We start from the raw sequence: 27,959 nt of genomic DNA, 5'->3' as shown, positions 1-27,959 counted from the left end.
GCTAAATGACCAACGTTCATCAGGTTCTGACTTCTCAGAATTGGGATGTAGTGGTGAAGTAAAGAGGTAGATTATTAAAAGGTTTGTCATTTTCTTTATTGATCCATTTCATATTAATAGTAGTAGCTAATCTTTTGTGTAATGAACTATTTTGTTTCTATAGTGGAGGTATATATATGTAATAGGTTACAACTGATGTAGCTATTAATTGTGCTAATAAGGATTAGATAAGTCATTTTAAATTTAAACTGTTATTATATTTATAAAGAATAAAGTTTCTCATTCTTTGGTCAACTTAAATAGACCCTGGGGATGGTCAGAAAAGTACCAGCTATGTTTTAATACACTAAAATGCAAGATCTTATACTTGGAGAACAACAACTCTTCTAATAACTTATACACTTGGTGGAGTTGAATTAAAAACAATAGTGGAAAAAATGGATTTTGAGAGTTTTGATGTGGTTGGATATAAAGTTCTTTCAGCAGTGTAGATAAGAAAGCCTGTGGTATCTTATCAATGATTTATTAAACATTTTGTTTGTAGAGATGGGGTGCATAATCCCATTGTATAAGGCAAGTGTAAGGCCACATGTGGAATATTGTGTTCAGGTATGGAGATTTCACCTAAAATAAAGACGTCAGACATCAAAGTTAGTGGAAATTTCCTGTCATCTTGTAAACTTAGAAAACATGATACAATAGTGAACAAAATTCTTCTTTTTAAAATTTAGAATAGACATATGGTGTGCTGGAGCACAAGCTGATTGTTAAATTTTCAAGGATTTTGCATTCCAGTTGTTAAACTGACGGCTATAAACTGTAGAGTGGAACGCACTCTACATGAATACACAAAAGTAATGAAAATTGTGATCCACAATCACAATTTTCATTACTTTCAACTGCACTTTAGTTAAGATCAGCCATTTAGAAAGTGCAAAAATTAATCAAACACAATAAGAGCTTTGGAAAATTTAAAGGTTGGAAAACATTAATCTTAAGTTGAAGATTTGATTAAATAAGATAAGTTTAAAGGTATTCCATTTAAGAAAAATAATAAATTCAGTCCTCTTACTAGGCATACGTTACTAGAAAAGATAATTCAATACTTGAATTTACGTCTCTTATCAGACAGAAATAATTATGAAAACATTTAAAATTATTTCAATTTATTAGAACCATCTACTTGGCCTTATGAAGAACTGATTTCACCATGGATAGCTGGTGAAAAAAAAATTGTACCATTTAAGTGAAATTTTAAAATGTGAAATTGATTTGAATGATTTTCGGGATTTTGTAAATAATAATGTAGAATCAAAAAATATTTCAATCCCTGCTAGTATTCAAAAAGCTAAAAAGGTAGTTAACACTATTGTAATCAGTAGTGCTGAAGCTGAAAGAGGTTTCAGTTTAATGAACATAATTTGTATGAGGGTGAGAAATAGTGTAATAGATCTCACACCGGATATAATGATGATAAATTTATTGGGAAAAGAGTTAGCAGATTGGGATGCAACTCCGTTTGTCAAATCATGGTTGAATCGCAACTATAGATTGGATACAAGAGCTCGGCAAAAGTCAATGAAAAAATTTTGTGAGAAGTGTCTATACAGAAATTACAATAAAAAATGAATATTTTATTGTTGTTTGAAATTTTTGTATTCCAAACTGTTGTAAATCAGTAAAACTGACAATAAATATATACATACATATTCTTGGTTTGTTTTTTTTTTTTTTTTTTTTTTAGTGAGCCAGTTAAAAATTTACCAGCACACCCCTGGACATATCATACCCAAAACTATAATTACTTAATATCATCTGTGTGACAGGGTTGTGTCTTATCCCCATTTCTATCTAATTTATATACTGAATTAGTTATGAGAAAATTGTTTTTGGATGCTTCAGAAATTGGAGTGAAAATAGTAGTAGTAGTGGCATGTGATGCAAGAAAGCAAGTGTATGAGCTTATGCAGCATCAGCCAAAAAAAAAAAAAAAAATCACACCATTGCCTCCAAATGACTGTCCAGTTCATCCTTAAATTTATTCAACCTATCAACTTCCACAACGACAGATGGAAGTTTGTTCCAGCAATTAACCACCTGCTGGCTAAAGGCAAATTTCCGCATATCTATTCTACATGTCTTTTCTTAATTTGAATTTATGCCCCCTTAGGTTCGTAATCTGAACAAGTGGAAGGATCCCATCAGAATTCAGCGTGCTCAACCCATTCAAGGCCTTATATACCTCAATCAGATCACCGCGCAAGTGCCTAGTCTCCAGCCACTGCAATTTGCAGAACTTAAGCCTCTCTTGGTAAGAGGATCCCTTCATTCTCCTCACCAATCTTGTTGCCCTTCTCTGTACACGCTCAAGTAAATCTACATCCTTCCTAAAATGAGGCCCCCAGACCTGTATGCAGTACTCAAGGCATGGCCTGACCATTGCCTTATACAGAGGGATAATCACCTCCTTTTCCCTGCTAGCAAAATTCTTATATATCACTGACAAAACCCCATGACCTGCCTGGGCAGCCTGTCTGCATTGCTCAGAAAACTTCATATCTGACTGCACAATTACTCCCAGGTCTTTTTCATTTTCTACTACCTTAAGTGTAGTACCACACAGTTGGTACATTTCTCTGGGGTTACTTCTACCCATATGCAGTACTTTGCATTTGTCAAGGTTAAACTTCAGTTGCCACTTCTTAGCCCATCTGCCCAAATTATCTAGATCCTGTTGCAGTAACACACTGCCATTACTGTCATTAACAACCCTGTCAACCTTTGTATCATCTGCAAACTTCGACATTAAGCCTGATATACCTTCATCAATATCATTGATAAATATACAAAACAACAGTGGACCTAACACCGAACCCTGTGGGACTCCACTAATAACATTAGTCCACGAAGAGCAGCACCCATTGATCACCACCCTCTGTCTTCTCCCACTTACCATCCTTTTATCCATTGTAGCAACTTACCCTTAATACCATTCTGCTCCAATTTGTACAATAGTCTTCCATGCGCAACAGTGTCAAAAGCTTTCCTGAAATCCAAATATATGATATCAGAATTATTTTTTGCATCCAGTTCCTTTGTAACCACATCATAATATCCTATCAAATTTCTCAGACAAGACTTTCCCTTAACAAACCCATGCTGTGTCTGAATTATTGCTGCAGTCATGTCTAGATGATCCTGCAATGCATCTTTAACCAATGACTCCATTATTTTACCCGGAACAGAAATTAAACTAACTGGTCTGTAATTACTCGTGTCACCCTTCGATCCCCCTTTGCGAAGTGGGGATACATTTGCGCATCTCCAGTCCATGGTAACCTCCCCTGAGTCCAAGGACGCTCTCATAATTATGGCTAAGTGTTTGCTTAGTTGCTTTGCTGCCTCCTTTAATATAACTGGATAGATCCCATCCACCCCAGGTGCTTTTCGTATGTTTAACTTCAACAATTTCTCCTCCACTTTGCTTTCAGTTATTCCAAAATCATTAAGTATCCTGCTACAATTTGATAACCTTCTGTCATTTTCAAACCTTAATAATTCCTCATGTGTGAATGTAGATGCAAAATACTCATTCAGTTTGTTTGCTAAATGAGCAGGATCATCAACAGTCGAACCATCGATGTCAAGTGGACCAATCAGATTCATCCCCTTCCTTTTAGAGTTTATATAAGTAAAGAAATCCTTGCTGTTTTTCTTAGCATCTTTTGCCAAGGATTTCTCGTAATCTGCCTTCACCTGCCTAACCTCCTTTGTCACCTGATTACAGACTAGCTTATATCTGCCATAGGCTTCTGAGTCGCTTGATAATTTATATGCATCCCATGCATTTTTCTTCTCTATTACGAGTCTCATTAGTTCATTAGATAACCATTTAGGCCTAAACCTTGAACAATATTTCTTAATAGGTATGAAACTTTTAGTAGCTTCCACGATTAATTCCTTGAATTTTTTTTTTTTTTTTTTTTTATGAGAACCCCAAACACGAGAGGTATTATAACCTATAGTACTTAGTACCATGCTTGGGTTGGAGGTTGAGAAGACGAAAGAAGATATTTGTTGATATTGGACTTGAACTTCTGTAGATTGTAATTTTCAGGAAATACGTATGAAGGAAGGTTGTTCCAGAAAACGGCAGTTGAATGAATAAATGAGGAAGATGAAAAGTTGGTTCTGTGGGTTTGAAGTTGGACAGTAAATGGATGTTGGCTGGTGGCGGCACGTGTTCGGACTGTTTTGAAAGAGAGAGCGGGAATTATAGAAGCCAATTCAGAAGAACAGTGCCCATGGAAGTATCTGTAGAAGAGGCATGCAGCAGAAACAGTGCGTCTATGAGAAAGCGAGTGGAGAGACTCTGTTAGAGATGAATCATTAATTAACCTAACTGCCCTCTTCTGAATGGAATCAAGAAGCCTGAGAGAGGTTTTGGGGGCACCACCCCAGATGTGGGAACAATATTCCATGGCAGGGCGGATTTGCGATTTATACAGAGTGAGCAGCTGTTTGGAAGAAAAGTAACGCCGAGAGCGAAAGAGAAAACCAAGTTTTTTAGATGCAGAGGAAGCAATATTTGTAATGTGCTTGTGCCAAGAGAGATTAGAAGTCAGGGTAATCCCCAAAAGAGATATATCATTTTGCCTAGAAATCGGAGTGTCACTAAAGATAAGCATAGGAGCAGAAGAATCCTTTTTGTGAGATATAAGACAAGATTGAGTTTTAGAAGGGTTGAAATCAACTAAGTTGTCTTTGCCCCACTGGAGAATTACCTGAAGATCGGCATTTAAGGAATTGGCAGCAGATTTTCGAGAACTTGAAGCTGATTGAGCTGGACAAGGTTTCTCAAAATGGAAAGTTGAATGCAATGTGCTATCATCGGCAAAACTATGGATAGGATTTCCAGTCAATGGAAGAAGGTCATTGATATACAAGAGGAAAAGAGTGGGGGAAAGAACTGAACCTTGGGGGACACCGGCATTAGTGGAGAAGTTAGAAGACAGAGAGCCATCTACCATCACCCTCAGTGAGCGATCAGAGAGAAAACTGGATAACCAATTACTAAAAACAGTTGGCAAACCATAAGATGGAAGCTTGTTTAGAAGACCTTTATGCCAAACGCGATCAAAAGCCTTTGAGATGTCAAGAGCAACTACTTGTGTTTCACCGAACCTTTCCATTGAATTAGTCCATAAATGGGTAACATAAGCCAGAATATCACCAGTGGATCGACACTGACGGAATCCATACTGGCGATCGTTGATCAGACGGAAGGTTTCTAGGTAGTTTAAGAGTTGGCGGTTAATTGATTTCTCCATTACTTTAGAAAGAGTAGAAGTAATTGCAATGGGACGATAATTGGATGGGAGGGATTTGTCACCCTTTTTAGGAACTGGCTGGATATGAGCAAATTTCCAAGCAGAAGGAAAAACACCTTTGGAATAAGAAAGTGAAAAAAGGCGGCAAAGAATAGGAGTAAGTTCAGGAGCACAGGTTTTGAGAACAAGTGGAGAAATACCGTCAGGACCTGGAGATTTCTTAGCATCAAGATTCATCAAAATCCTTCTGATATCCTTTTGACGGAAGACCACAGAAGGCATTGAATGGAGCGTGTTAGGAATGGTGGGAGGTGTTTTACCAAGATCATTAATACATGAGCTCGAAGAAAAATGGGATGCTAGCAGGTCAGCTTTATCCTTCGCTAAAGTGACAACAGAACCATCTGGTTTGGACAGAGGTGGGAGCAGAGATGGGCAAAAGTTGCGGCCAATAGCTTTGGCAAGAGACCAGAATGCTCGGCTACCATTAGGGCAAGAAGCAAGTTTTCTACTCTTAGCCTGTTCAAACTCTAGTTTGGACTGATTAATAACTGCTTTACAATTGTTGCGAGCTTTGGTGTAGGCAGAAAATGAAACTGAAGAATTAGAAACAAGCCAATTACGATATGCAACGTTCTTCTCTTGGACAGCCTTAGCACATTTATTGGAAAACCAAGGTTTAGATAAAGGACGAGATTTTAAAGTGGAGTGCGGGATAAAGGATTCCATTCCTGCAAGAATAATTTCACTGACACGATCTGAGCAAACGTTGACATCAGAAGTTTTGAAACAGTAATCCGACCAAGGAAAAGAAGAAAAGAAGTCTCGCAGGTCATCCCATTTTGCATTCTTGTAATGCCAAACAATACGAGGTTGGGAATAGCCATGAGATAAAGGTTCCATTGGAGAAGAGACAATCACCAAGTTGTGATCTGAAGTGCCTAAAGGACCTCTCACTTCAACCTTGTACTTAGAAGGGTTGTTTGTGAGAAAAAGATCAAGCGTATTGGCTGTATGATTAGGATTGTCCGGTATTCTTGTAGGTAAATGAACAATCTGTGCTAGGTCATTAGTAATTGCAAAAGCCTCAGCATCTCGACCTGCTGGGTCGGTGTGACTAGAAAATGGAAGCCAGCTGGAGTTGTGAACGTTAAAATCACCAAGGAAAATTACCTCACTGTTAGGAAAGTTGGACTGGAGAAAGTCAAGTTGCAAAGAGAGGAAGTCAAAGAGCTCCAAGTGATTAGTGGAGTTGCTTCCCACTTAGAATTTACTGCTGGTAACATCGTCAGTTGATCCCACTGTTCAGAATTTAAAAACTGTCGGAGAGCACTGTACTCACCTTTATGGAAGCAAAAACCCTTTCCTTTACCCCTGATGGTAATTAAATCTTTAAGTAAATCCCACATCAGTACACTGTGTAGGTGGCAGAAACATCAATAATTTAAGATATGCAGCTGATTCAACTCTGCTTGCAGAAAATGAGGAAGCTCTAATATAGTTGATCTTAATGGTTAAAGATGAGAGCGAAAAAGTGGGACTGCAGCTTCACATTAAGAACAAAAAAAAATTATTACGCTGACTATGAAATATTCGGGTGGCTACCTTGTTACGCCTGAAAGTCATGACATCATCATCATCAGCCATTTTCAATCCACTGCAGGATGAAGGCCTCTCCAGCAACTTTCCAGTTCCTTCTGTTTTGAGCACTGGCCATCCATTTACTACTCAAAAACTCATGAATTTCATCTATCCATCTCCGTCTTTGTCTTCCAGGTTTTCTTCTAGCTCCTCTTGGGTACCATTCTGTTATTTTCTTAGTCCATCTGTCATCATGTCTTCGAGCTATGTGTCCTGCCCAAGACCATTTTAGTTCTTTAGTTTTGATGAGAATGTCCTTTACTTGAGTTTGCTGCCTAATCCATGTGTTTCTCTTCTTATCTAACAGTCTGATTCCCAATATAATTCGTTCCATTCTTCGCTGTGTAGTTCTTAGCTTCTCTTCCATTCTTTTGGTGAGTGCCCAAGTTTCACTTCCATAAGTCATGGTGGGGAGTATACATTGATTCATTATTTTACGTTTCAGACAAACTGGGATATTGCTCTTCAGTATGTGACTATATTTCCTGAATGCTATCCATCCAAAATTTATTCTTCTCTTGACTTCAAGCCATTTATCATTATTACAGCTAATAACTTGTCCCAGATAAGTATATGACTCCACCTTTTCAATTACTGCTCCTTCAATCATTATTTCCCTTTCTGTGGCATACTTGTTCATCATTACTTTTGTTTTAGCCATATTCATCTTTAGTCCAAAATCCTTACTAACTGTGCATAACTGATTAAGATTTTCCTCTAATTCTTTGGGATCGTGGCTTATGACCACAATGTCATCTGCAAATCGTAAATGGTTTAGGTACTCTCCATTCACATTGACTCCTTTCTGCGACCAGTCTAATCTTCTGAAAGCGGCAGCAGTAAACAGCTTTGGAGATATTGTGTCTCCTTATCGAACTCCTTTCTTGATTTTAAATTTGCTACTGTCTTTGTCTAGTCTAATAAAGGATGTAGCACTCTCATATATTTTCTTCAAAATCATAATATATGGAGTATCTATGCCTTGTCTTTCCAGTGCCCAAAACATTGCCTTATGCTGTATGGAGTCAAATGCCTTTTCATAATCCACAAATGCCAGGCATAATGGTGTTTTATATTCATTTCCTTTCTCCATTAGCTGTGATATTACGTGGAGGTGATCCATAGTTGAGAATCCTGTCCTAAAGCCAGCTTGCTCTTTCGGTTGATTCTCATCAAGTATTCTTTCTAATCTGTTAGTAATGACCCTTGTGAACAACTTGTAGATATGGGATAACAAGCTAATTGGTCTATAATTTCCAATTTCTGATTTATCTCCTTTCTTATGCAGCAAAACTATGATTGCATTATTCCACTGCATAGGCATCACACCTTTTCTAATGCACTTTGTGAAGAGCCTTGCCAGTTTTTGTGTTATGTCTCTTCCTCCCAATTTTAACAACTCTACAGTAACTTCATCTTCCCCCGGGGCTTTCCGATTCTTCATTTTCTTCAATGCATGTTCTACCTCATCAGGAAGAATATCGGGTATGTCGTATGTGTTGCTACTTTGCAATCCATCTTCCCCACTGCTGGTATCATTCCCTCGCTCCTTGTATAATTCTCTATAGTAGTCTTCTGCTATTTGAATTATGCCTTCTCTGCTGTTTATAAGTACACCATCGCTATTCTTCAGTTTCAGTATCATTTGTCTTTCTGTATTACTGCTCATGGCTGCTGATTTAAATCCTTTGTTTTCCCTTAATGCTTGTTCTACTTTTCTTGTGTTAAATCTTCTTATGTCCTCTCTGAGTCTCTTTCTAATGGCTTTGCATAACTCAGTATACTCAATTTTCTCCCTGTCAGTGTTTTTCTTGCTCTTCGGTTCATCATGACAAGTGTTTCTTGACTAATTTTTTCTTCTTTGGATTTCTGTTTCCCTATAGGTTTCTTGGGCTTTATCACTTTTAGAAAGTTGTAATATTCCTCTTCGATATCTTGGTCCTGAGCAGTCTGCAGAAGCTCAAACTTGTTCTTAAGTTCCAGTACATACTGCTTTTTCTCCTCCTCTGTTATTTCAAAGACCTTTGTATTATTTACTCGAGTCAGTTTTTTCCTTTCCTACATCTATATCAAGTGTACATCTTACCATTCTGTGATCACTTCCAACATTTACCTTATTCAGGACGGTAACATCATTCACAATATATCTTCTGTTAGTGAGGATAAAGTCATGACATTGTATAATGACTTTACTATTATTATTAGCTATGTGGTGCAAGAAAGCCTGAGGCTTATGCTGCACCAGCCAAAAAAATTTCTGAGTTACCTAGAGAGAGTCAAAGTCAAAAGTAGAAGGGAATACCAAGAAAGAGAAGAATGGTGATTTCCAGCTCAGGACCCTGGGTGTGCCAAGCCCATACTCATTAGATGTGAGCCCCTCGGATTTCCAGGATAGGAGAAGTAAAAATTAACAATGAAGAGGTTGAATCTGTCCGAGATTTCATCTTTCTTGGATTTAAGATTGACCAGGGCAGAGAATCTGGCCCTGAAATTAAAAGAATTTCCCTTGGACACCGCACAGTGATGAGTATGGAAAAGATCTGGAAAGACAAAGACAGCCTTACAACAAAGATCAGAATGGTTAATGCTATAGTGTTTCCCATAACAACTTACGGGTGTGAAAGCTGGACGATTTAAAAAGCAGACAGAAGAAAAATTGACATTTTTGCTGGAGAAAGTGCTTTGTATACCATGGACAGTAAAAGTTACGAACAGAGAGGTTTTGGATTGCATCAGGCCAGAAACATCACCAAGATCACCAAGCTATGATTGACATATTTCAGTCATGTAATGTGATCCAATTTATTGGAAAAATCAATAATGCTAGGAAAGGTCAGTGGAACAAGGAGAAGAGGCAACAAACAACACACTGGCTCGACACCATCAAGAGTGACACTAGCATGAAGGACTTGAAAGAAGCTGTTGAAGACCAGATAGCATGGAGGCAGCTCGCCCATAAAGTCTCCGAAAGTCAGCTGTGAATTAACAGATGAAAACAAGCATGCAAAAAATCTGTTGCTAAGAATCAAGGACACTTGAAACTTTACCATTGATATGGATTAAAATAAAACCTTTAATGAATAGAATATCAGACCAAGAATGTAGAATAACATTCTTCTGAATCCCCATAATCAATGAAGCCATCCTAATGAAATAGTGAAAAAGTTAGCAGATGTAAGTTGACCCAAATTGTCGCAACTGCTCCCATTTTAAATGTTAGCACTATAGACATTAAAAAATATATGGTATTTCATAGGATTGAGCATGGGGCTAGAAGAAAAGAACATTAAAAGTGGAAGCATTGTAATGGGGGTTTATTGTGTGTTGTGTATATATACAAGGTCTCATTGGAAATGTATCTCCCACTTAAAGAAGCACTGTAATAATTTTGTGATGTTTTATTCTGCCTTAGGTTTTATACGTGTGTCTGCTACATTATCATAAAAACCCATTAACGTTTGCAGCCCGTTCAGTCCTAATGAGAGTCATCATTTTGGATGCTCTCCCTATCAGTAGACAGGTTCTAGCAGCAATCATTAAACAACATAAATCATTTGGAAAATATTTGTCCATTTTCTTTATTCTGTTTGGAGTTAGAACAGCTGTGGAAGGACCTGATATTATGGCAGCATTTCTCAAACTGTGTTCCGCAGAACATTAGTGAATACTTGTTCACTAGTGTTACATGAGATGTGAACAAGTGTTCCGCGAAAAATCGTAATTAATAATTTAAAAAAATAAAATAAATAAATTTTGTATATTTGTAGTGTACACACTTTTGTATCATTATAATATTTAACATAATTTTTTTTTTTTGTTATTAATATGCTGGCATAGACTAATAATCAAATAGACTGTGGAACACTTTATTTTCACGGGCTTTGCATAGAGAAATATGTGTAGAAGTAATGACACCTACGAAAAAGTAGCAGTATGGTGACCTAGTATGCCATTTGTATATGCGATTTAGCCTGGAGTACACAGGTTGAAGGAGAGGAGGAAGCAAACTGATATCATAACTAAATTCACTTCCTTGTATAAATTTTTTTTTGATAATTATTATTATTTCGAAGTATTATTATTAAAATAAATGACCATGGATTTGTGGTTGAAAAAAAGGAATTTTAAAACGAGAAGCAAAGTACTTCTAGTATTGCAGCTGTGGTCGATTAAAACGAACACGATATTGTCACTTCAAAGTGAGAATGAACAATTGCAGCCTTTTGTTCCCCAAAAATCCGAAGTGAAAAAACAGGAACCAATTAATAAAAGATCAAAATGAAAGTATAATGACAGTTATTTGAATTTTGGCTTTACATGTGTTGGAAATAAAGATGCTCCTGATGCACAGTGTGCCATATGTAATAAAATATTAGCAACAGTTCTTCGGCTTTCGCTAAACTTGTGTTTTGTAAGTGTTCCATGAATATGCTGTGAGATGAAAAGTGTTACGTGAATATGCTGTGAGATGAAAAGCGTTTCGTGAATATGCTGTGAGATGAAAAGTGTTCCATGAATATGTTGAAGCGAAAAGTGTTCCGTGACTAAAAAAGTTTGGGACACGCTGCATTGTGGAATGGGATCTTCTAACCAAAATAGTTATTGCAGGGAAAATCATCAATAGCCCCAATCAAGTGCTAGGAAGTCCATAAAATTAAATTTTTTAATCCTCCAATGTACTTGAACAGGCTTAATCCTAAATTGTTATATATGAAGGGTATATCTTGAAAATTAAGGTGTGCACATTAAGTAGAGCTATACATAAAATGTGAGAGTACATATATAAGGAAAAGTATTTCAAGACAGTTTTATGATCAAAAATTAAAAATTAATCTGTTTAAACAGATTAATTTTTAATTTTTGCAGAAGAGTATTTTTAAGTCTAGCAAATGTACATGTCTCTTTCTATACATAGCTATGAGCATATTAGTTTTGCTATTTAGTGTATTAATCTCATATTGTGGAGGCACTTCACCACAATCTTTTGGTTACTTTTCCCTAAACTTAACTATGGTTTTTTTGCTTTTGCCCTGGACTTAACTATGCTTCTCTGCTTTTGCTCTAGACTTAACTGTGTCTAACAAAATGTAATAAAAAGATAATATAGTATCAAAAACAACTTCCAGGAATCTAGCCAATTCAGAAGAAGTTAAAAAAAAGAGAATTGATTACTATATCAATTCTAGCCTAGATGACATAACTGAAACTTACAAAGGAATTTATTTATTTATTTATTTATTTAGAGAGAGAAAATCTTTATTGCAACTAAATGAATACAATGTACATAGATTTAAGTGAAGTTGCAGTTGTCCCGTCATGGCCAGGGGCTCACATCAGAATAGATAATTAGTTAATAGATAATGCATACTGCTTTATCTATTATGTTAATAGATAATGCACATCGATAATAGATAATGCTCACATCAGAATAGATAATGCACACTGTAAAATTAAAAATGTAAAAAGTAAAAATGTAAATATGTCATTACACGTCCTCACATTATGTAGTATTACCTATATTTACAAGTTACATCATACAGTTATATTTACAGTAAAATATCTAATATACATGAATGGCACTTCTCTGGTAAACAAATTTTGTCGAGGCATAGGAGAGCTTGGCAGATGGTGTGGCGGGCACACAAACTTGTTCTTATTCGATTCTCTGGGATTGGAGCGAGCTGCTAACATTTCTTTCCTGTAGGTTTTATTGCTGCAAAACCTATGCAAGTCAGCATCGAGGTGCTGTACTTCCGGTGGCATTTGGTTTGGGAGGAAGCAGTCTGAGATATGAAGCCTCTGATTCCTTGAGCAGAGCATCGGGGTTGGCTGAAGTTCTGGCTTGTGTATTTGCCAGTAACACGAATCCCAAATGGATGGTGTTGAGCTCTGACCTGTGATCATTTGAACTGTAGCTATCAGTTGTTGTATTTCAATGATATCAGGCAGTTGCTGCATCCCCAGTGAGGTAGTTCTGTCCTGTGGTGGGAGACAAGCTTTCCGATTAGTCTATTTAAGTAGCTAGAATTCTGCAGCGAGGATTGGTTTCTTTGTTGTTGTAGTTGCTGATGCCCACACTTCAGTAGCATAGGGGAGTGGAGAATAGATTACTGTTCTGATGAATTTCTTAATTAAACAAGGCTCCTTAACATAAATTAGTTGTTGTTTAGCTAGCCATTGGAGAGAGGCTGCTCTGGAAGTGAGCTTGTCTACATGAGCATGAAACGAAGTTTTGGATCAAATACTATTCCCAAATCTGCATGTGTAGGAGTGGCAGATATTACAATTCCATCGAGTGTTGGGGCTATTATTGTAGGGGTTGGTCTGAGAGAGAACACCATTAGTTTTGTTTTTTGTGGGTTGATCGAGAGTCCATACTGTTTGAGGTAAGAGGCGATGTTGATGAGACTATTATTAATGCTTGCTGTAGCTTCAAGGTAATTGTTGGAAGCAATAGGTGTTAGAATTTTTATATCATCTGCATACGTGATGATTTTCTCATTGTTATGTACAAGAGGCACAATGACAGCTGTAAATAATAAGCCAGATAGGACTCCTTCTTGCAGAACACCAGCAGAGATCACCTTCTTGTGTGATTGTCCATAGGCATCGACTTGTAGTACGCTATCATAGAGGAGTGATGCTGTGAATTAGATTGGATTAGATAGTGGTCTTCCAGTAAGCAGAGGAGCGCTGACATGTTGATGGCGTCAAATATATTACATTGGTTGCAAGGAGGTTCGTCACTGTGGATTGGTTTCAGATGGCGCAGTGGATCTGTGGCAGCTTATCTCCAAGAATCTGATTCATTAAGGTGTGAAGCATAGTTTTTGATTTGACTGGGTCTTTCTGATATTTCAGAAAGACTAAAACTAACTGATATATGTTAAAAAAACATTAATTAAATTATTAACTATGGAGGAAGAATCTGATAAATTCACTGCCTTCAGTGTGGGGCAGGGGGAAGTCAGCATAAGAGAAAAGTGATTTGTGATTTGAACTGAAACAAAAAAAGTAAATAAAATGGTAATGTAAAAAAAGCCATTGATTATCCTTCTGAGGTAGCCCATCACTAGTAATAACTTTGACATTGAAATTAAACAAAAATGTTAAACTTCTCTCTCATAACAGAAAATAAATTAAATAAAATAACAGACCAGATATAGAAAAGAATTTCTTTAGAAGACAAAGCTGGCAAAACCATATTGTTAAAAATGTATAAAAATATTTCACGAAACACTTTTTTATCATTCCAGGTCTTATTAATTAATAAATCAACAAGGTGAGCGAGACAGACATCAAGAGATCTAGCCAGTAAATCATAACAAGAACACTGAATAAAATTTTATCCATTATTTTTAATAGTGGCAGACAGACAGATATGAATGTAATTAATAGTGGTGAACAGACAGATATGGTCAGCAATAAATAAGTAACCTGCCTTTAGTGACTAGAACAACTCAGTACCACTTATTTTCTGGGAGAAAAACAGCATACTTAAGAGATTCGCTAAGTGGAACGGTAGTTCAAACACATAACTGGCAATCTTGACAACAAGACCAGTAACCAAATCTGGACTGGTAATGGATTGATCTTTCAACAAATTTATACCTCACTGTGATATCCATAATATTAATACTAAGAGGAAAGCTGATTGCAATAAAAAGAAAAAAAAAAATCATTAAATGAATCAAATAGAAAAACTAGAGCTAGTTTGATCAGTTTTGAAACCATCAAAAAAAATAATAAAAATATTATTAACCCCTTTTGAGAAAATTCTTTTATCCTTAGAAGCCTGATAATACACAGTTGGACAATGCTTGCTCTTTAGGAATATTGAATTTTCTTCTTGCTGTTAGGTGCATTATAGCCACAGCAGTTTGTGCCATTAAACCCACATAGCATGCACATTCTTCTTGCTGCAAAGTATTGGTCATGGTCATAGAATATCAATTATAGCCTGATGGGTGTTACATAACCTTTATGTGCCAACTGCTTATCTTTAAAAAGCCTCCATAAAGAATCATCCCATTAAGGTTTACTGAAGGGAGGTATGAACAGTGTGAGACCTGGCAAACTTGGAAATAAATCTAAGCCATTGAATCAGCCAAAACAAGGCTTCAGATAGAGGTAATGTAAAACAAATATACCACCGAAAAAAATAAACAAAAATGTAGCCAATCAAGGGTTGATATATTTTGGCAAGAAAAGTTATTTGACAATTGACTTAATGTTTGAATCTAACCAAGAATTTCATAGAAATTCTTAGTTAGATTGTAAAAACTAGTGCCAGTAATTTCTAGATCATAGTGATCAGAATCAAAGCGAACAAAAGAATTAATGATACCAAAAAAATTTAAAAGGTTGTATAACTTCTGTCATGGCAGCATTGTCTTCTGTATGCTGGGACAGAAGCTGGAATCTATGCAAAGCAGAAATTTCCATTATAAAATTGTCCACAAATCCAGGTAACATGTTATGTCCAAAAGTAATATTCCTGAAAACAAAACCAAAAATTGTTGGACTTTGAAATCAGCAAAAATAGCCAACCATTGAAACCACTGAGACCTTCAGAGGGAAAACAATAAACATGGCATAAAGCACTTGACATTTCTGATTAAGCAGTGACTGCTTAAAATCAGTCAGAATTTAAAAAAAAATATATATACAGTGAAACTTCTCCTAACGGACACCTCTCGTTAACGGACATTTTCAAATTCCCCAACTCACCTCCATTGGTTTTAACGTGTTTGCAGCTTCTGTTTAGCGGACATTCTCTGTAACGGATGCGGACAGGCAATCTGCACTGTTTCGTTTAGATTAGCACTTAATTTGATCTCCCCATAACGGACAGCGGGCGAGCTCACGGCCCTTTTTCTAGGAATGTTTCTTCCACGTATTGCCTCAATCATGTGTTTATTTTCTATTTCCGATTCTCTGAATTTTATCAAGGTTTACGTCGCGGTTCTAAACCCTTTTTCAAGAATTTTAAGGCACGTGTAAAACTTCTGATGAATTCGGTGTGTGTGCAGGGAGGGGGGAAATATGGTCGGCCTTTCGTCTTTTTAGTTTCAGTTTACAGTTTTGTTTAGTGTCGTGTGAAGTGCACAATGTCTTCTCGTAAACATTTAACTTTAAAAGATAAAGTCGAACTCATTAATGCGTATGATCAGCAAAAAAATAGTGTTCGCAATCTCGCTGTAAAATTCAAAATCGGGAAGACGCAGGTAAGCGACATCCTAAAGAAAAAAAATGAACTGCTCAAACAATTTTGGCAACACGGAAATGATCAGGTTCAAAAATCATTCCCGAAAACTGTTGGACTTCAAATTGACAATGTTACGTATGAGTGGTTTTGTCGCGCACATGCTAAAAAAATTCCCATGAATGGGCCTATTATTAGGGAAAAGGCTTTGGAGGTTGCCAAATCTATGGGAGTAAATGAGTTCAAAGCTTCTGTGGGATGGCTAGACAAGTTCAAAACTCGGCATAAAATTTCTTGGAAAACCGTAAGTGGTGAAGGTGGATCTGTTGATACTGGGGTTGTAACAGAGTGGACCGTCAAATTGGAAGATTTATGTTGTGATTTTGAAGCTAAGGATATTTACAACTGTGACGAAACAGGGTTGTTTTTTTAAAGCTCTTCCTGAAAACACCATGAGTCGAAAAAACGAAAAGTGCCAGGGCGGAAAAATTTCTAAGGAACGCTTGACTGTACTATTGTGTACAAATATGCTGGGAGACTTTGAACAACCTCTTGTTATAGGAAACCCACAAAATCCTCGTCTCAAGGGCATAAAGTTGAATCTTTTGGATGTTGACTGGAAGTCTAATAAAAAAGCGTGGATGACACGAGATATCATGAGCGAATGGATAAGTCACTTTAACCAAAACATGATTCGTCAAAACAGAAAAATTATTCTTTTCATGGATAATGCTGCATCTCACCCGCACATTGAATTGTCCAACATTCAAATCGTTTTTCTGCCACCAAACACATCTGCAGTGTCAGCCCTTGGATCAAGGGATAATAAAAAATTTTAAACTTCACTACAGAAAACGTGTTTTAAGACATCTCATTGCAAACATGAACGACGTAACATGTGCGAGTGACCTTTCAAAGAAAATCAGCATCCTAGATGCGATTCAATGGATTTCCTCTTCAGTAAACACAATTAGAAAACAAACTGTCGTGAACTGTTTTGTAAAGTCTGGCTTCTCAAACGCAAAAATTGAAGTTGTGAACAGCAATGTGGAGCACCAAGAAGAACAAGAACTTCAACATCTATTGATAATGTACGATACTTCCGCTACAAGTGACCCTGGCTACAAAGATATAGACTCAAACCTCACTACAGAAGATGGTGCTCTAGATATCAACGACATTATCATCGATATTTTTCAAGAAGTTCCTCATGAGGATGAAGAGGTCATTCTGTCGAAGAACATATTAACGACGAACCACCGATGAAAATAGAAGAAGTGCTCATACAAATCAATCGTTTAAAAATGTTTTTCGCTGCTGAAGAAGATACTGAAGGACTTTCGATGGTTTCTTCACTCCAAACAAATGTTGAAAACAAAATTATCAGCCGGAAGAAGGTGCAGAAGAAAATAAGTGATTACTGTATGTATTTTTCTTAAGATAAAGTCATAATATGCATAGCACAATTGTATGTATATTATTTACAAAAATATTGTGCAAAATCTGTATATAATTTAATTTAATTTTACATTAAACGTTTTTAACGATTTTTCTTTATCTCTTGTGTATGTAATTGTATATTATTTACAAAAATATTGTTCAAAATCTGTATATATTTTAATTTAATTTTACATTAAACGTTTAACGATTTTTCTTTCTTTTTCTTTTTTTTTTTCTCCCTCAGACTTCTTGTTAGCGGACACTTCTCTCTAACGGACACATTTTCGTTCCCCATGGCTGTCCGTTAAAGGGAAGTTTCACTGTATTTAGTATTTTAAATTCCTTTCTAAGAAAAAGAGCAATACTACCTCTCCTCTGGCAATCTGTTCAGTTGGGTAATAGAGTAGGAAAAATTAGAGACAAAACATGATATACAAGGGCTGTTCAATAAAGAATGATCATAATTTTTTTTTCATAATATATCTTTATTAATCATCTATATTTTGATGGTCCTTTACAAAGTAGGCCCCATTTGATGAAATGCACTTACTCCAATGTTTTTGCCATTCTTCAAAAATATGGTAGAAGCCGTTTTTTTGACATGCATTTGAGAATTGCCTCTGATGACTGGAAACGTTTTCCTCATAGCTCCTTCTTTAACTTTGGAAATAAAAAAAACTGCAGGGTGCAAGATTAGGGCTATAAGGCAGGTGGGGAACACATTTGACATTAATGATGGCTAAGTACTTGATGACAGTATGAGCACTGTGAGGTCTCGTTGTTGTGATGCAACATCCACTCACCTGCGTGCAGTTGTGGTCGTTTGCAAAGGATGTTTTTTTTTTTTTTTATGAAACCCCCAAACACGAAAGGTATCAAAACCTATAGTACTTAGTACCATGCATGGGTGGAAGGAGAAGTATGGGGGGGGATGCCGGAAACTTTGCTCTAGAGACTAAACATGGGTTTCACCACTTCAAGCCTCCAATAAGCAAAGTGGTGGTATTTCACCGGTTGATGAAAGTCATCTACCACCTGTGATCCTGCAAAGGGTGCTATTCTGTAGTAAGGTCCCATGACAGAAATAGCAAGTAGTATGGTTGTTCATGAAAAAGTATGATCATTCTTTATTGAACAGCCCTTGTAGACCATTTGTATTCATCATCTAGGCTCAACTAAGTCAATAATTTGGAACGTGACAGAATATCAAACACTGTATCTAATTTACTAGCTAAACTGCATACATTCTGATAAAAAGATAAAATATATTCCTATTTAACAGAACTAATAAATATTAAACACAAAGGATAACAAGAAAACTTTAACATATGTGATAAACCCCTGTCATACCTCTCCTAATGTAATAAATGAAATTCTTTATCCTCTTGTATAAATTGAATTATGAATAAAGGAAGGAAAAAGAAAGTGTTATCATTACAGATTTATTGCTAATAAGTTATGTTTAGAATATCTTTGAAAGGTTCTGAAGAATATGGCAGGATTGTAAAATTTACACTCCTGATCTTTGGGGTGTAAATATATCACCACATCAATGACTGTGGATTATTGCCTGGCCTTACTTTCTCTTATTACCAGAATGTCAGTACAGGTAACCCTCGTATAAAATGGTAGTTAGGTTCCTATAAAATCTCATGTAGTGCAAAACCGTGTTATACGGGACTAAGAATCAGTACAAAAAAGGGGGGGTTACGTTCCAGAGGCTAATAAAGTTCACCAGTATTTTATAACTATCGGAAAGTTCATTTTTATTAAAAATACTAATAACTGAACAAACTGTTCTTCCAAACTGTGATACATATATGCCAGATAATGTATGTTCATTTAATTTTCTTCCTCGTCATTTCTGCTAAGCCTAATCAAATGAGAACATTTTCTCTGTTGCAGAATATCTTCACCTTCTGAACTTTATTCTGTAGCATCTAGATTTCATGTATCATCTGCTCTCTCTAAAAAATCATTAATCTGGGTTTGCTTTTGTTTGATAGATCTTTGTATATTTCTTGGTATGGAGCTAATTTTTGAAGCTCCACTTTTGAACTTTGTGCTCCTTTTAGTCGAAGGATCTGCATTCAAAAAATGAGATTCTAATTGTTTGGCTAGGTTTATGCCTTCCTGTATACTTTTTAGTGTAAAATTTGGAACTTCAGAATTTTCATCTGTGGTATCCTCTGAATTGATTTGGTTTACCTCCTATGCTATTTCTACGAAATCCACTTTGCTGGCCTCTTTTTCTACCAGTAATTCTCGAATGTGTCTTCAGTAGTCATATCATCAAAACCTTCCCACCTCCTACCAACATAGCAAGTTCTACTATTCCACTGATTCCGTTTTCTGCCAGTTTGACCATATTTTCTGAATGAACTAACTTTGGCCATGCATTTTTCCAACATGCAGTTAATGTTGACGGTTGGTTTTACTTCTTTGAGCCATAAAGCTATGATTCCGATACAGTCCACAATTGAAAAATGTTTCCATGCCTCCAGCACTTCAATAGATTCTGAATCAATTTTGTCCAAAATCCATTGTAATGATTTTCTGATGTAATGAGTTTTAAAGGTAAATTAAAGAAGTTGTATTAAGTGGTAGGAACATTACTTCAATGTTTGAATGATTTAAATCTTTTGGATGGCCTAGCGCGTTATCCAATAGTAGTAAAACTTTGAAATCTAGTTTTTTTCCCCACAAGTTCAATAGCGCAGAACCTAACATGGGGATACCAATAATTTTTTTTTGTATAATGACTAGCGAGCCAAAAGTGGGGATTTACAAAAAAAAGAATGGAAATGTTGAAAATTACATCCAACATAATAGCAGAGATTTTCCCTGCACACCAAAGCTCAAAAATACTGTGTTGTGCGAGGTTTTCTGCAATTCTCTGTGTTAGAGCGAAACCGTGTTATATAAGTACCGTGTTGTGCGAGGATGGCCACAATTTATCAATCATATTAGAGCGAAACCGTGTTGTACAAGTACTATGTTATATGGGGGTTGCCTGTATTATTTCATAAATAATACTGACATTCCGGAATGTCAGTATTATTTATGAAATCCAATAAAAAAATTGGTAAGAAACGGTCTGCTTTTTTGGTCATGATAAAATTATGAGAGAATATTGTGCGATTCTTTTATAATTTAAATTATGCATATGGCTTTGTGTTCAGTCAGAATTCTTCTTATCAATGTCAAAAATCTTAATTTCACGAATGCTGTGATCTTTTTTATTCTGATTTGTACTTTAAATTCAAATAATAAACTGCAGTGCTTTACTTTAATTTAATATTTTTGAAACATTTAATTGGAATTAAGATGCTGATTTAATTTGTCTTATTTTAGAGATTTTAACACGATTTTAGGAGATCACCAATTCACCAATACTTTTTATGGCCAAGCTGAATGAGAGACGTTTATCAGGGTCTGACTTCTCAGGCTCAGATGATGCAAGTATTGGCAAAAATCTAGAGGTAAGTTGTTGAATTTCTATGAAACCCAAAATGAAAAGTTATCTTAAGATGGCATTTAAAATGTAACATTAGAGTGTAAAAGCAGTGAAAATTAGATTGCTAACAGTTTGTATGCATTGTCTTTAGCTGTAATATTTCTGAATTCTTTTGATTAATCCACAAATGTTTTTGTTGATGTTCACTGTGATGTTCTGAATGTGCACCATCGTTATTCAAACTGATCAGTCAATCTGATATTAATAGTGACACTTGACAGTTGTTACTGGCATACCAAGCAAAGCAACAGTATGTTCGGTTCCTACTGCTGTTCCCAAGGAAAATTTTGTAGTCTGTCTTGAGCCATGTTAATTATAAGGTTTTCCCTTTGGGATTGATTTTGCTTTTCTCATCACCTGCTAAAAACTCAACTATTAAAATTTATGTGTAATTGGTGATACTTTCAATGTGTACATACTGCAGTTAGGAAAAATTCCTGACCAGTGAAAGGCATTTGCCACTTACAACGGATGGAACTTGTTTAAATAGTAAGTGATGTGCTCACACTATTTTGATTGTTAAAAAAACAATTCAGTGATGATATGGTATAGTTGTTTCATTTTAAATGTTATAACTCAGCTGGAAAAATAAAATATAAAAGTAGATGCCTGAATACTCTCAAATAGCCAAAGCAGTGGCTTAGCATACATGTAGCTAACCAGGTCAATGTGCCAGGGCTCTCCAACCAAAGGGAGGTCCCTAAACATCCCCTACATTCTTAATTGAACCTATAAAATTAATGATAGGGGCACCAAAATTGAGTTTTGCAAATCAAGTTTGCCACACTACTTCTACAAAGTCCCTTTACATGGAATATTTTGTTCTTAAACAACGTTTTTCTATCCTTAACTATTTTATTATTTGATAGAGATACGGATATACCTGAGACTGCTTGTATGGTTTTATTATACCTTTCTCTTCAATAATTCCAGGTGGAACATGTTTTTCTTGGATGTGCAATTTATCTTGCAATTGAGCCAGGAATATTTATTTGTGCTGCAGAAAAAATCACATAGTTATGAGGAAATTGAGATGAGCAGTGTAGACAGGCTGCTAGCACAGCTCATGGAATTTTGACTGTAATATACAGCAACTTTGTTAGCAGGGATAAGGATACTAATTAAATCATTGTATAAGGTAGTGGTTTGGCTGCATCTTCAGTACTGCATACAGGTCTGGAGGCCTCATTTTAGGAAGGATGTAAATCTGCGGGAATGGGTGCAGAGAAGGGCAATGAGATTGGTGAAGGGAATGAAAGGGTGGTCTTACTAAGACAAGCTTCAGTTTTGTAATTTGCAGCATCTGGAGACTAGGTACCTGCAAGAGGATCTAATTGAGGTGTTTAAGGCTTCGAATGGATTGAGCAAGCTCGATGCTGATGACATTCTTTCTCTTGATTGATCAAACTATACACACGGGGGTGGGGGTATAAATTCAAATTGACAAAAGATGGTTGCAGGATAGATCTGTGGAGTTTTGCCTTCAGCCAGTGGGTGGCTGATTATTGGAACAAACTTTCATCTGGTGTTGTGGCAGTGGGCAGTTTGAATAATTGAATAAATTCAAGCAAGAACTAGACAAACTATTGGAAGGATGGTCAGGTGATATGGGAGTTTTTTTTTTTTTTTTCTGATGCTTTATAAGCTTGCTTTCTTGCATCATATGCCACTATTACTGATAATAATAGAGCAGTAATGCATTATCATGATATAGGCAGTAATTCTAGCTGATCACTTAATCAGTCCATGCATATTTGAAGTAGCAAACACCTGACATAGCTGAACATGCTTTCGATTAGGTTCATTTCAGAATTTTGTGTAAATAAAATTTAAATGCTCAAGGCATAATATATTATGAGTTTAAAATATACTATAAAATATTGCTGTAAATACACCATAGTGAACTCATAATAAAAAACTACATACGTAAAGGCATCGATTTAATTGTATCTCATATCGTGACACAATGAATTATTATGTACACTACTTATGTAGTTTTTTGTTATGAGTTCACTATGGTGTATTTACATCAGTATTTTATAGAGAATTTTGTGTGGTGTGAGAGAGAGAGAGAGAGAGAGAGAGAGAGAGAGAGAGAGAGAGGGGAGAGAGAGATCTTAAATCAGCATGCATCCTGCAGCTGCAGCAAGATGGTGGTGCATTATACTCTCTTATTTTGAGAATATTTCAAGGAATTGTCAACAGAAGACAGTGGATAGACAAAGATTAGATATGGCATGGCCATCTGGAGCTCCAACTTGACAATGTGTTGACACTCCATGACAATGCTTCTGCTCATTGTATGAAACTTTCTGAATACCTTTCTAGACACTTACAACATAGACAAGGTGGATGTCATATAACGTTCACCTTGTTCATCTATCTTATTCCTTGTAATTTTTATTTTTTTCCAAAACTAAGAAAACTTATTAAGGGGACAATGATTTTCCAGTGAAGCAGAAGTTAATGGCAACTCTGGCAAACAATCAAGAAACTTTCAAGAAAGACTCAGAAAAAGCCTTTCTGCAGTTATGCAAAAAAACATGTAAATAGCCAAGGTCATTATTTTTAAAAATTCAATGTCTAATTATCTATAAATGTTTTGTTTGTCTTCCTTTAAAATTCAGTTCCGAAACTTTTTGATCCTAAGTTGTATGATATTTTAGTATTAGATTATTGTTATTATTGTTAACCATGAAAATAAAAAAGGGAATTTTAAGAAATATTCATAAATGCTGGCGCTATAATTTAAAAATGGCTATTTTTGATCTCTCTGACTGTAACTGTGACTTAACTATATGATTTTATGAACATATATTGACAGATTAAGGAACATGAAGAAGATAAAATTCATGAATTACATTAATTGATAGTACATATTTTTTCTGGAGACAGGCCATAATATTGTAGAGCAGTGGATCTTAATTTTGAGATTAATATTCTGTGGGGGGGGGATAGGGAAGTGGCTATTAAGAGTTTAATTCTTTATATATTTTGTGAGGCGCTGGCAAATAAAACAAATGAATTAAATAAAAACAAATTTCTTTCCTGGCCTCGGAAACTCATAATATACAAACTCTCTGTTCCAGTACACTTTCCCAATGTCCAGGATTATTTCTGCTGGCACTAGAAGATCTCAAGGAATCCAAGACAGACTTTCCAGCTAGCTAGAATAAAGCTCTATCCATCAACATTCGGTCCCCTACCATCTTGTGAATGTATTCTAAAAAGACAGGCCAGAGCCAATCAGCAAAACACAGCTTTCTCTTGGGGCTGAAGTGGATCTCGCAAGCTGTCCAGTTTCCTCTAACTCTTAGAAACAAAAATTGTTGAGAGTCTAAAAGTTCCTGGGGCTTGTCATAGATATTCAAGCTAGGGCTTGGTACCTAAAACACTGTCTAAAGTGGCGAGGCGAGTATAAAACACTGATGGAACTGATATTTGGGTCTGCTCTGATATTTTCCTTGATCTTTTATTCTCTTCAAGATAAGAGTGTTGCATATAGCAAGTTGGCTCGCATTCAAATCTCTAGCTTCATTTTCTGTCTATGCTAAAACTTGCAACAATTGTACAGCAGTTATTAATCAATCCAAACTTGATTTTTGAAAAGGGTAAGAATGGAAAACTTGCTTCCTATCCAAATGGAAGGTGAGCATTCTGATCTCTTTCCAGAGCTATTGGCTGCAACTCTTATCTATTTATACTCTCACCTCTGTTAAAACCTGATAGTTGTTTTCTCCTCAATTAAAGATAAAACCCATACTTAGCATCCTATTTTTCTTCTGACTCTTGTATTGACAATGTTGGTAAACCACCTCTTACCATTCCCAGTACACTTCACTCAATTTCTTCTATGATCTTCTGCCCAAAAGATGTCAGGAAAATTTTGAAGTCTTGATTCCAAGAAAGCTCCAGATCCTGATATCATTTCTCCACCTGTTCTCAAAACCTGTGCTCCCGAGCTTGCTCCTTTTCTCTGTTGTCTTTTTAACCTTTCTTATTCTTCTTTCTGCTTGGAAATTTGCTGATATCCAGCTAGTTTCTTAAAAGGGTGACAAATCCCTCTCATCCAATTATTGTCCCATTGCACTTACCTCTACTCTTTCCACAATAATGGAGGAATTCATTAACTGCCAACTGCTAACTTATCTTGAAACCTTCCATCTGATTCCCTCAGATAATTCCATCAGTATGGATTCTATCAATGTTAATCCACTGATTATATATTGGCTTTTGTTACCCATCTATGGACAAATTCAGTGGAAAAGTGAGATGAATTTCAACCAGTTGCTGTTGACATTTCTCAGTCTTTTGATTGTATTTAGCATATAAGTCTTCTAAACAAGCTCCTGTGTTATGGATTGCCAAATGTTTTTTGTAATTGGGTATCCACTTTTCTTATTGATTGATCTCTCTCTCTCTCTCTCTCTCTCTCTCTCTCTCTCTCTCACACACACACACACACACACACACACACACACACACACACACACACACACACACACACACACACACACACACACACTCTCTCTCTCTCTCTCTCTCTCTCTCACACACACACACACTCACACTCTCTCTCTCTCTCTCTCTCTCTCTCTCTCTCTCTCTCTCTCTCTGAGTGATGGTGGATGGCTGTTGTCTCTTAACTTCTCCACTAATGCTGGTGTTCCCCGAGATTCTGTTCCCCACTCCTTTTCTCTTGTATATTAATAATCTACTTCTGCTGACTGGAAATCGTATCCATAGTTTTGCTGATGATAGCACATTGCATTCCACCTCTCAAATTTAAGCAAAACAGGCTAACTAAATAGTTAGCCTGTTTTACTTAAAAGAGCAGCAACTGCCATCCAGTAAATTTCGAAAATTTTAAAATTTTTAGAGCCATATTCACATAGTCTTGAATACTTTTTTTATCATGATTTGTAATCATAATGGGCTGTGTACAGAATTTGTTATAAAACATATCACAGCTGTTTGGAATACTGGAGCATATGTAGGCCTGTGTTTTATAATATACCAGTGCATGCATACATAGCCACCTTGAACATCTACTTAAAGTTTGCTATAACTTTGAGAAGACATTTTCTTGTTTTTTACATTCCACAGCATGCATCCCAGCTTCATGGGTCAAAAACTTTGTATTGCTATTGAGTAAAAAATGTGTTTGATTGCTTAATAAATAAACACTTTTTTTAAATAAATTTTTTAGAGTAAAAAACTGTTCATTACTAAAGGCTTTACTTTTCATGATATTTTATTATGAAAACAGTTTTGCAAACTGTTTTGTAGTATGAAACAAAAATTTTAGCATACTGGCCTAAGATTCTGGTGGGCATTTTCTTGAAAAACTGTTTTCATAATGAAATATGACCACAGTATGAGGGTAGATGAAAAGTAATGACTTTTGGTTTATAACCTCAGTGCTAGGTGGTGAAGCAAATTCCAGCTAGATTCTCCATCTAGCCAATAGTTTCTGTGTGCAGAGCCATGCTTCTGTGGTTGTTTATTTACAAGTAATACTGTTTTAAATGGAAACATCTTTGAACATGCAGTTCAAAACATCTATTGAATTTCTGAGTTTTTTGAAAATTCAGAAATTAGCATCAATTTCTGAATTAGTGGCAAAGATGCAAGAAAGCAAGCTTACACAGCATTGGCAAAAAAAAAAAAAAATAAATAAATAAAAACAATTCCCATTTCACTTATCCATTGCTTCCCATAGTTTGCCTACTTCTTCCTTGAATTTATTTAAGCTATCAGCTTCCACAACAAAAGAAACCATAATCAATTCAGTCTGGTACATTGAGACATTTGAGCTTATGACATTGCACAAGCTCAAAAAAAGAATCAAATGAGGCTTGGCAATATAGCAGTGTTGCCTCAACATGGCAGTGCAAGATCTCAAACTTACTGTAGCCATGCAACAATGGTAAGGATTTTGTCACTGGGTATTCTACATCTTCTCTATAGCCAGATTTGGCTCCAAGTATGTAGAAATGTAGTAATATGTAGAAAAATTATACTTCAAATTATAGACCTTTTTTTCCCTCTACAGTTCATGTTTTTTAACTCTATTCCTTGAAAAGTTTTGCAAAGTGACATTCCTTTTTAGATGAACATCATATAAATGTAATTGTGGTCATTAGGTTATACAGTTGTAAACAAAACTTTGCAGTCTGCTCAGATAATTCCTAAAATACTATGAACAAATTGTTTTTTTGATTCTAGACTGATACTGGTTATATGGTCCTCATTATTTGTGCTGTCATATTAAAGAAATTGTACTTGAAGATCTTAATGATTGATAATTTTTGGGGATGGACTGAATTGACTTGAGAGGCCAACTGTAAAGGAATGTTGTTAATTAAGAAAGTCCTGTATTTTGTAGAAAAAACAGTTGATGATGCATTAAAAAATTTAAACCAAGCAACTGACATTTTATTTATATACTTATTTATTCATATGATAACGGGTTACTGCTTAGCATGGGGAAAGCAACAGAGCAAATATTGCAATTGCAAAACCTTCTTGATATGAAAACAACTGATTTGCATTATGAAATTTCAACAGAATATGAATGCTATATCTAAGACTAAGTTTGATGAATTATGATCAGTATAAAGATTTGGGTAGATTTTCAATATTATTGATCTTTTTTATTTTTATTATACTTTTTCATATAGTTTATTAAATTATATTTAGATAAATATATTAGACAATTTTAATATCTTTGCTTAAGGGTTTAGATGATCTGGATGCAGAATTATTTGGAACTTCATTAAAGAAAGACAAAATTCAGTCCAAAACAAAGCAACATAAAAATGCT

General features: G+C 35.7%; 1 long non-coding RNA gene across 1 annotated transcript; it reads left to right on the top strand.

Moving 5' to 3' along the window:
* Positions 1-27,959, top strand: LOC150076787 (uncharacterized). The gene is made up of 3 exons (XR_016547694.1): positions 1-81; positions 20,971-21,098; positions 27,873-27,959. It is a non-coding gene; the product is annotated as an uncharacterized LOC150076787 (long non-coding RNA).

This window comes from Mastigoproctus giganteus, chromosome 12 (genome assembly GCF_048544385.1).
Source record: "Mastigoproctus giganteus isolate SK-2022 chromosome 12, ASM4854438v1, whole genome shotgun sequence".
Taxonomy (NCBI): domain Eukaryota; kingdom Metazoa; phylum Arthropoda; class Arachnida; order Uropygi; family Thelyphonidae; genus Mastigoproctus; species Mastigoproctus giganteus.
The sequence above is the reverse complement of the archived record's forward strand: the minus strand, read 5'-3'. Positions and strand labels throughout refer to the sequence as shown.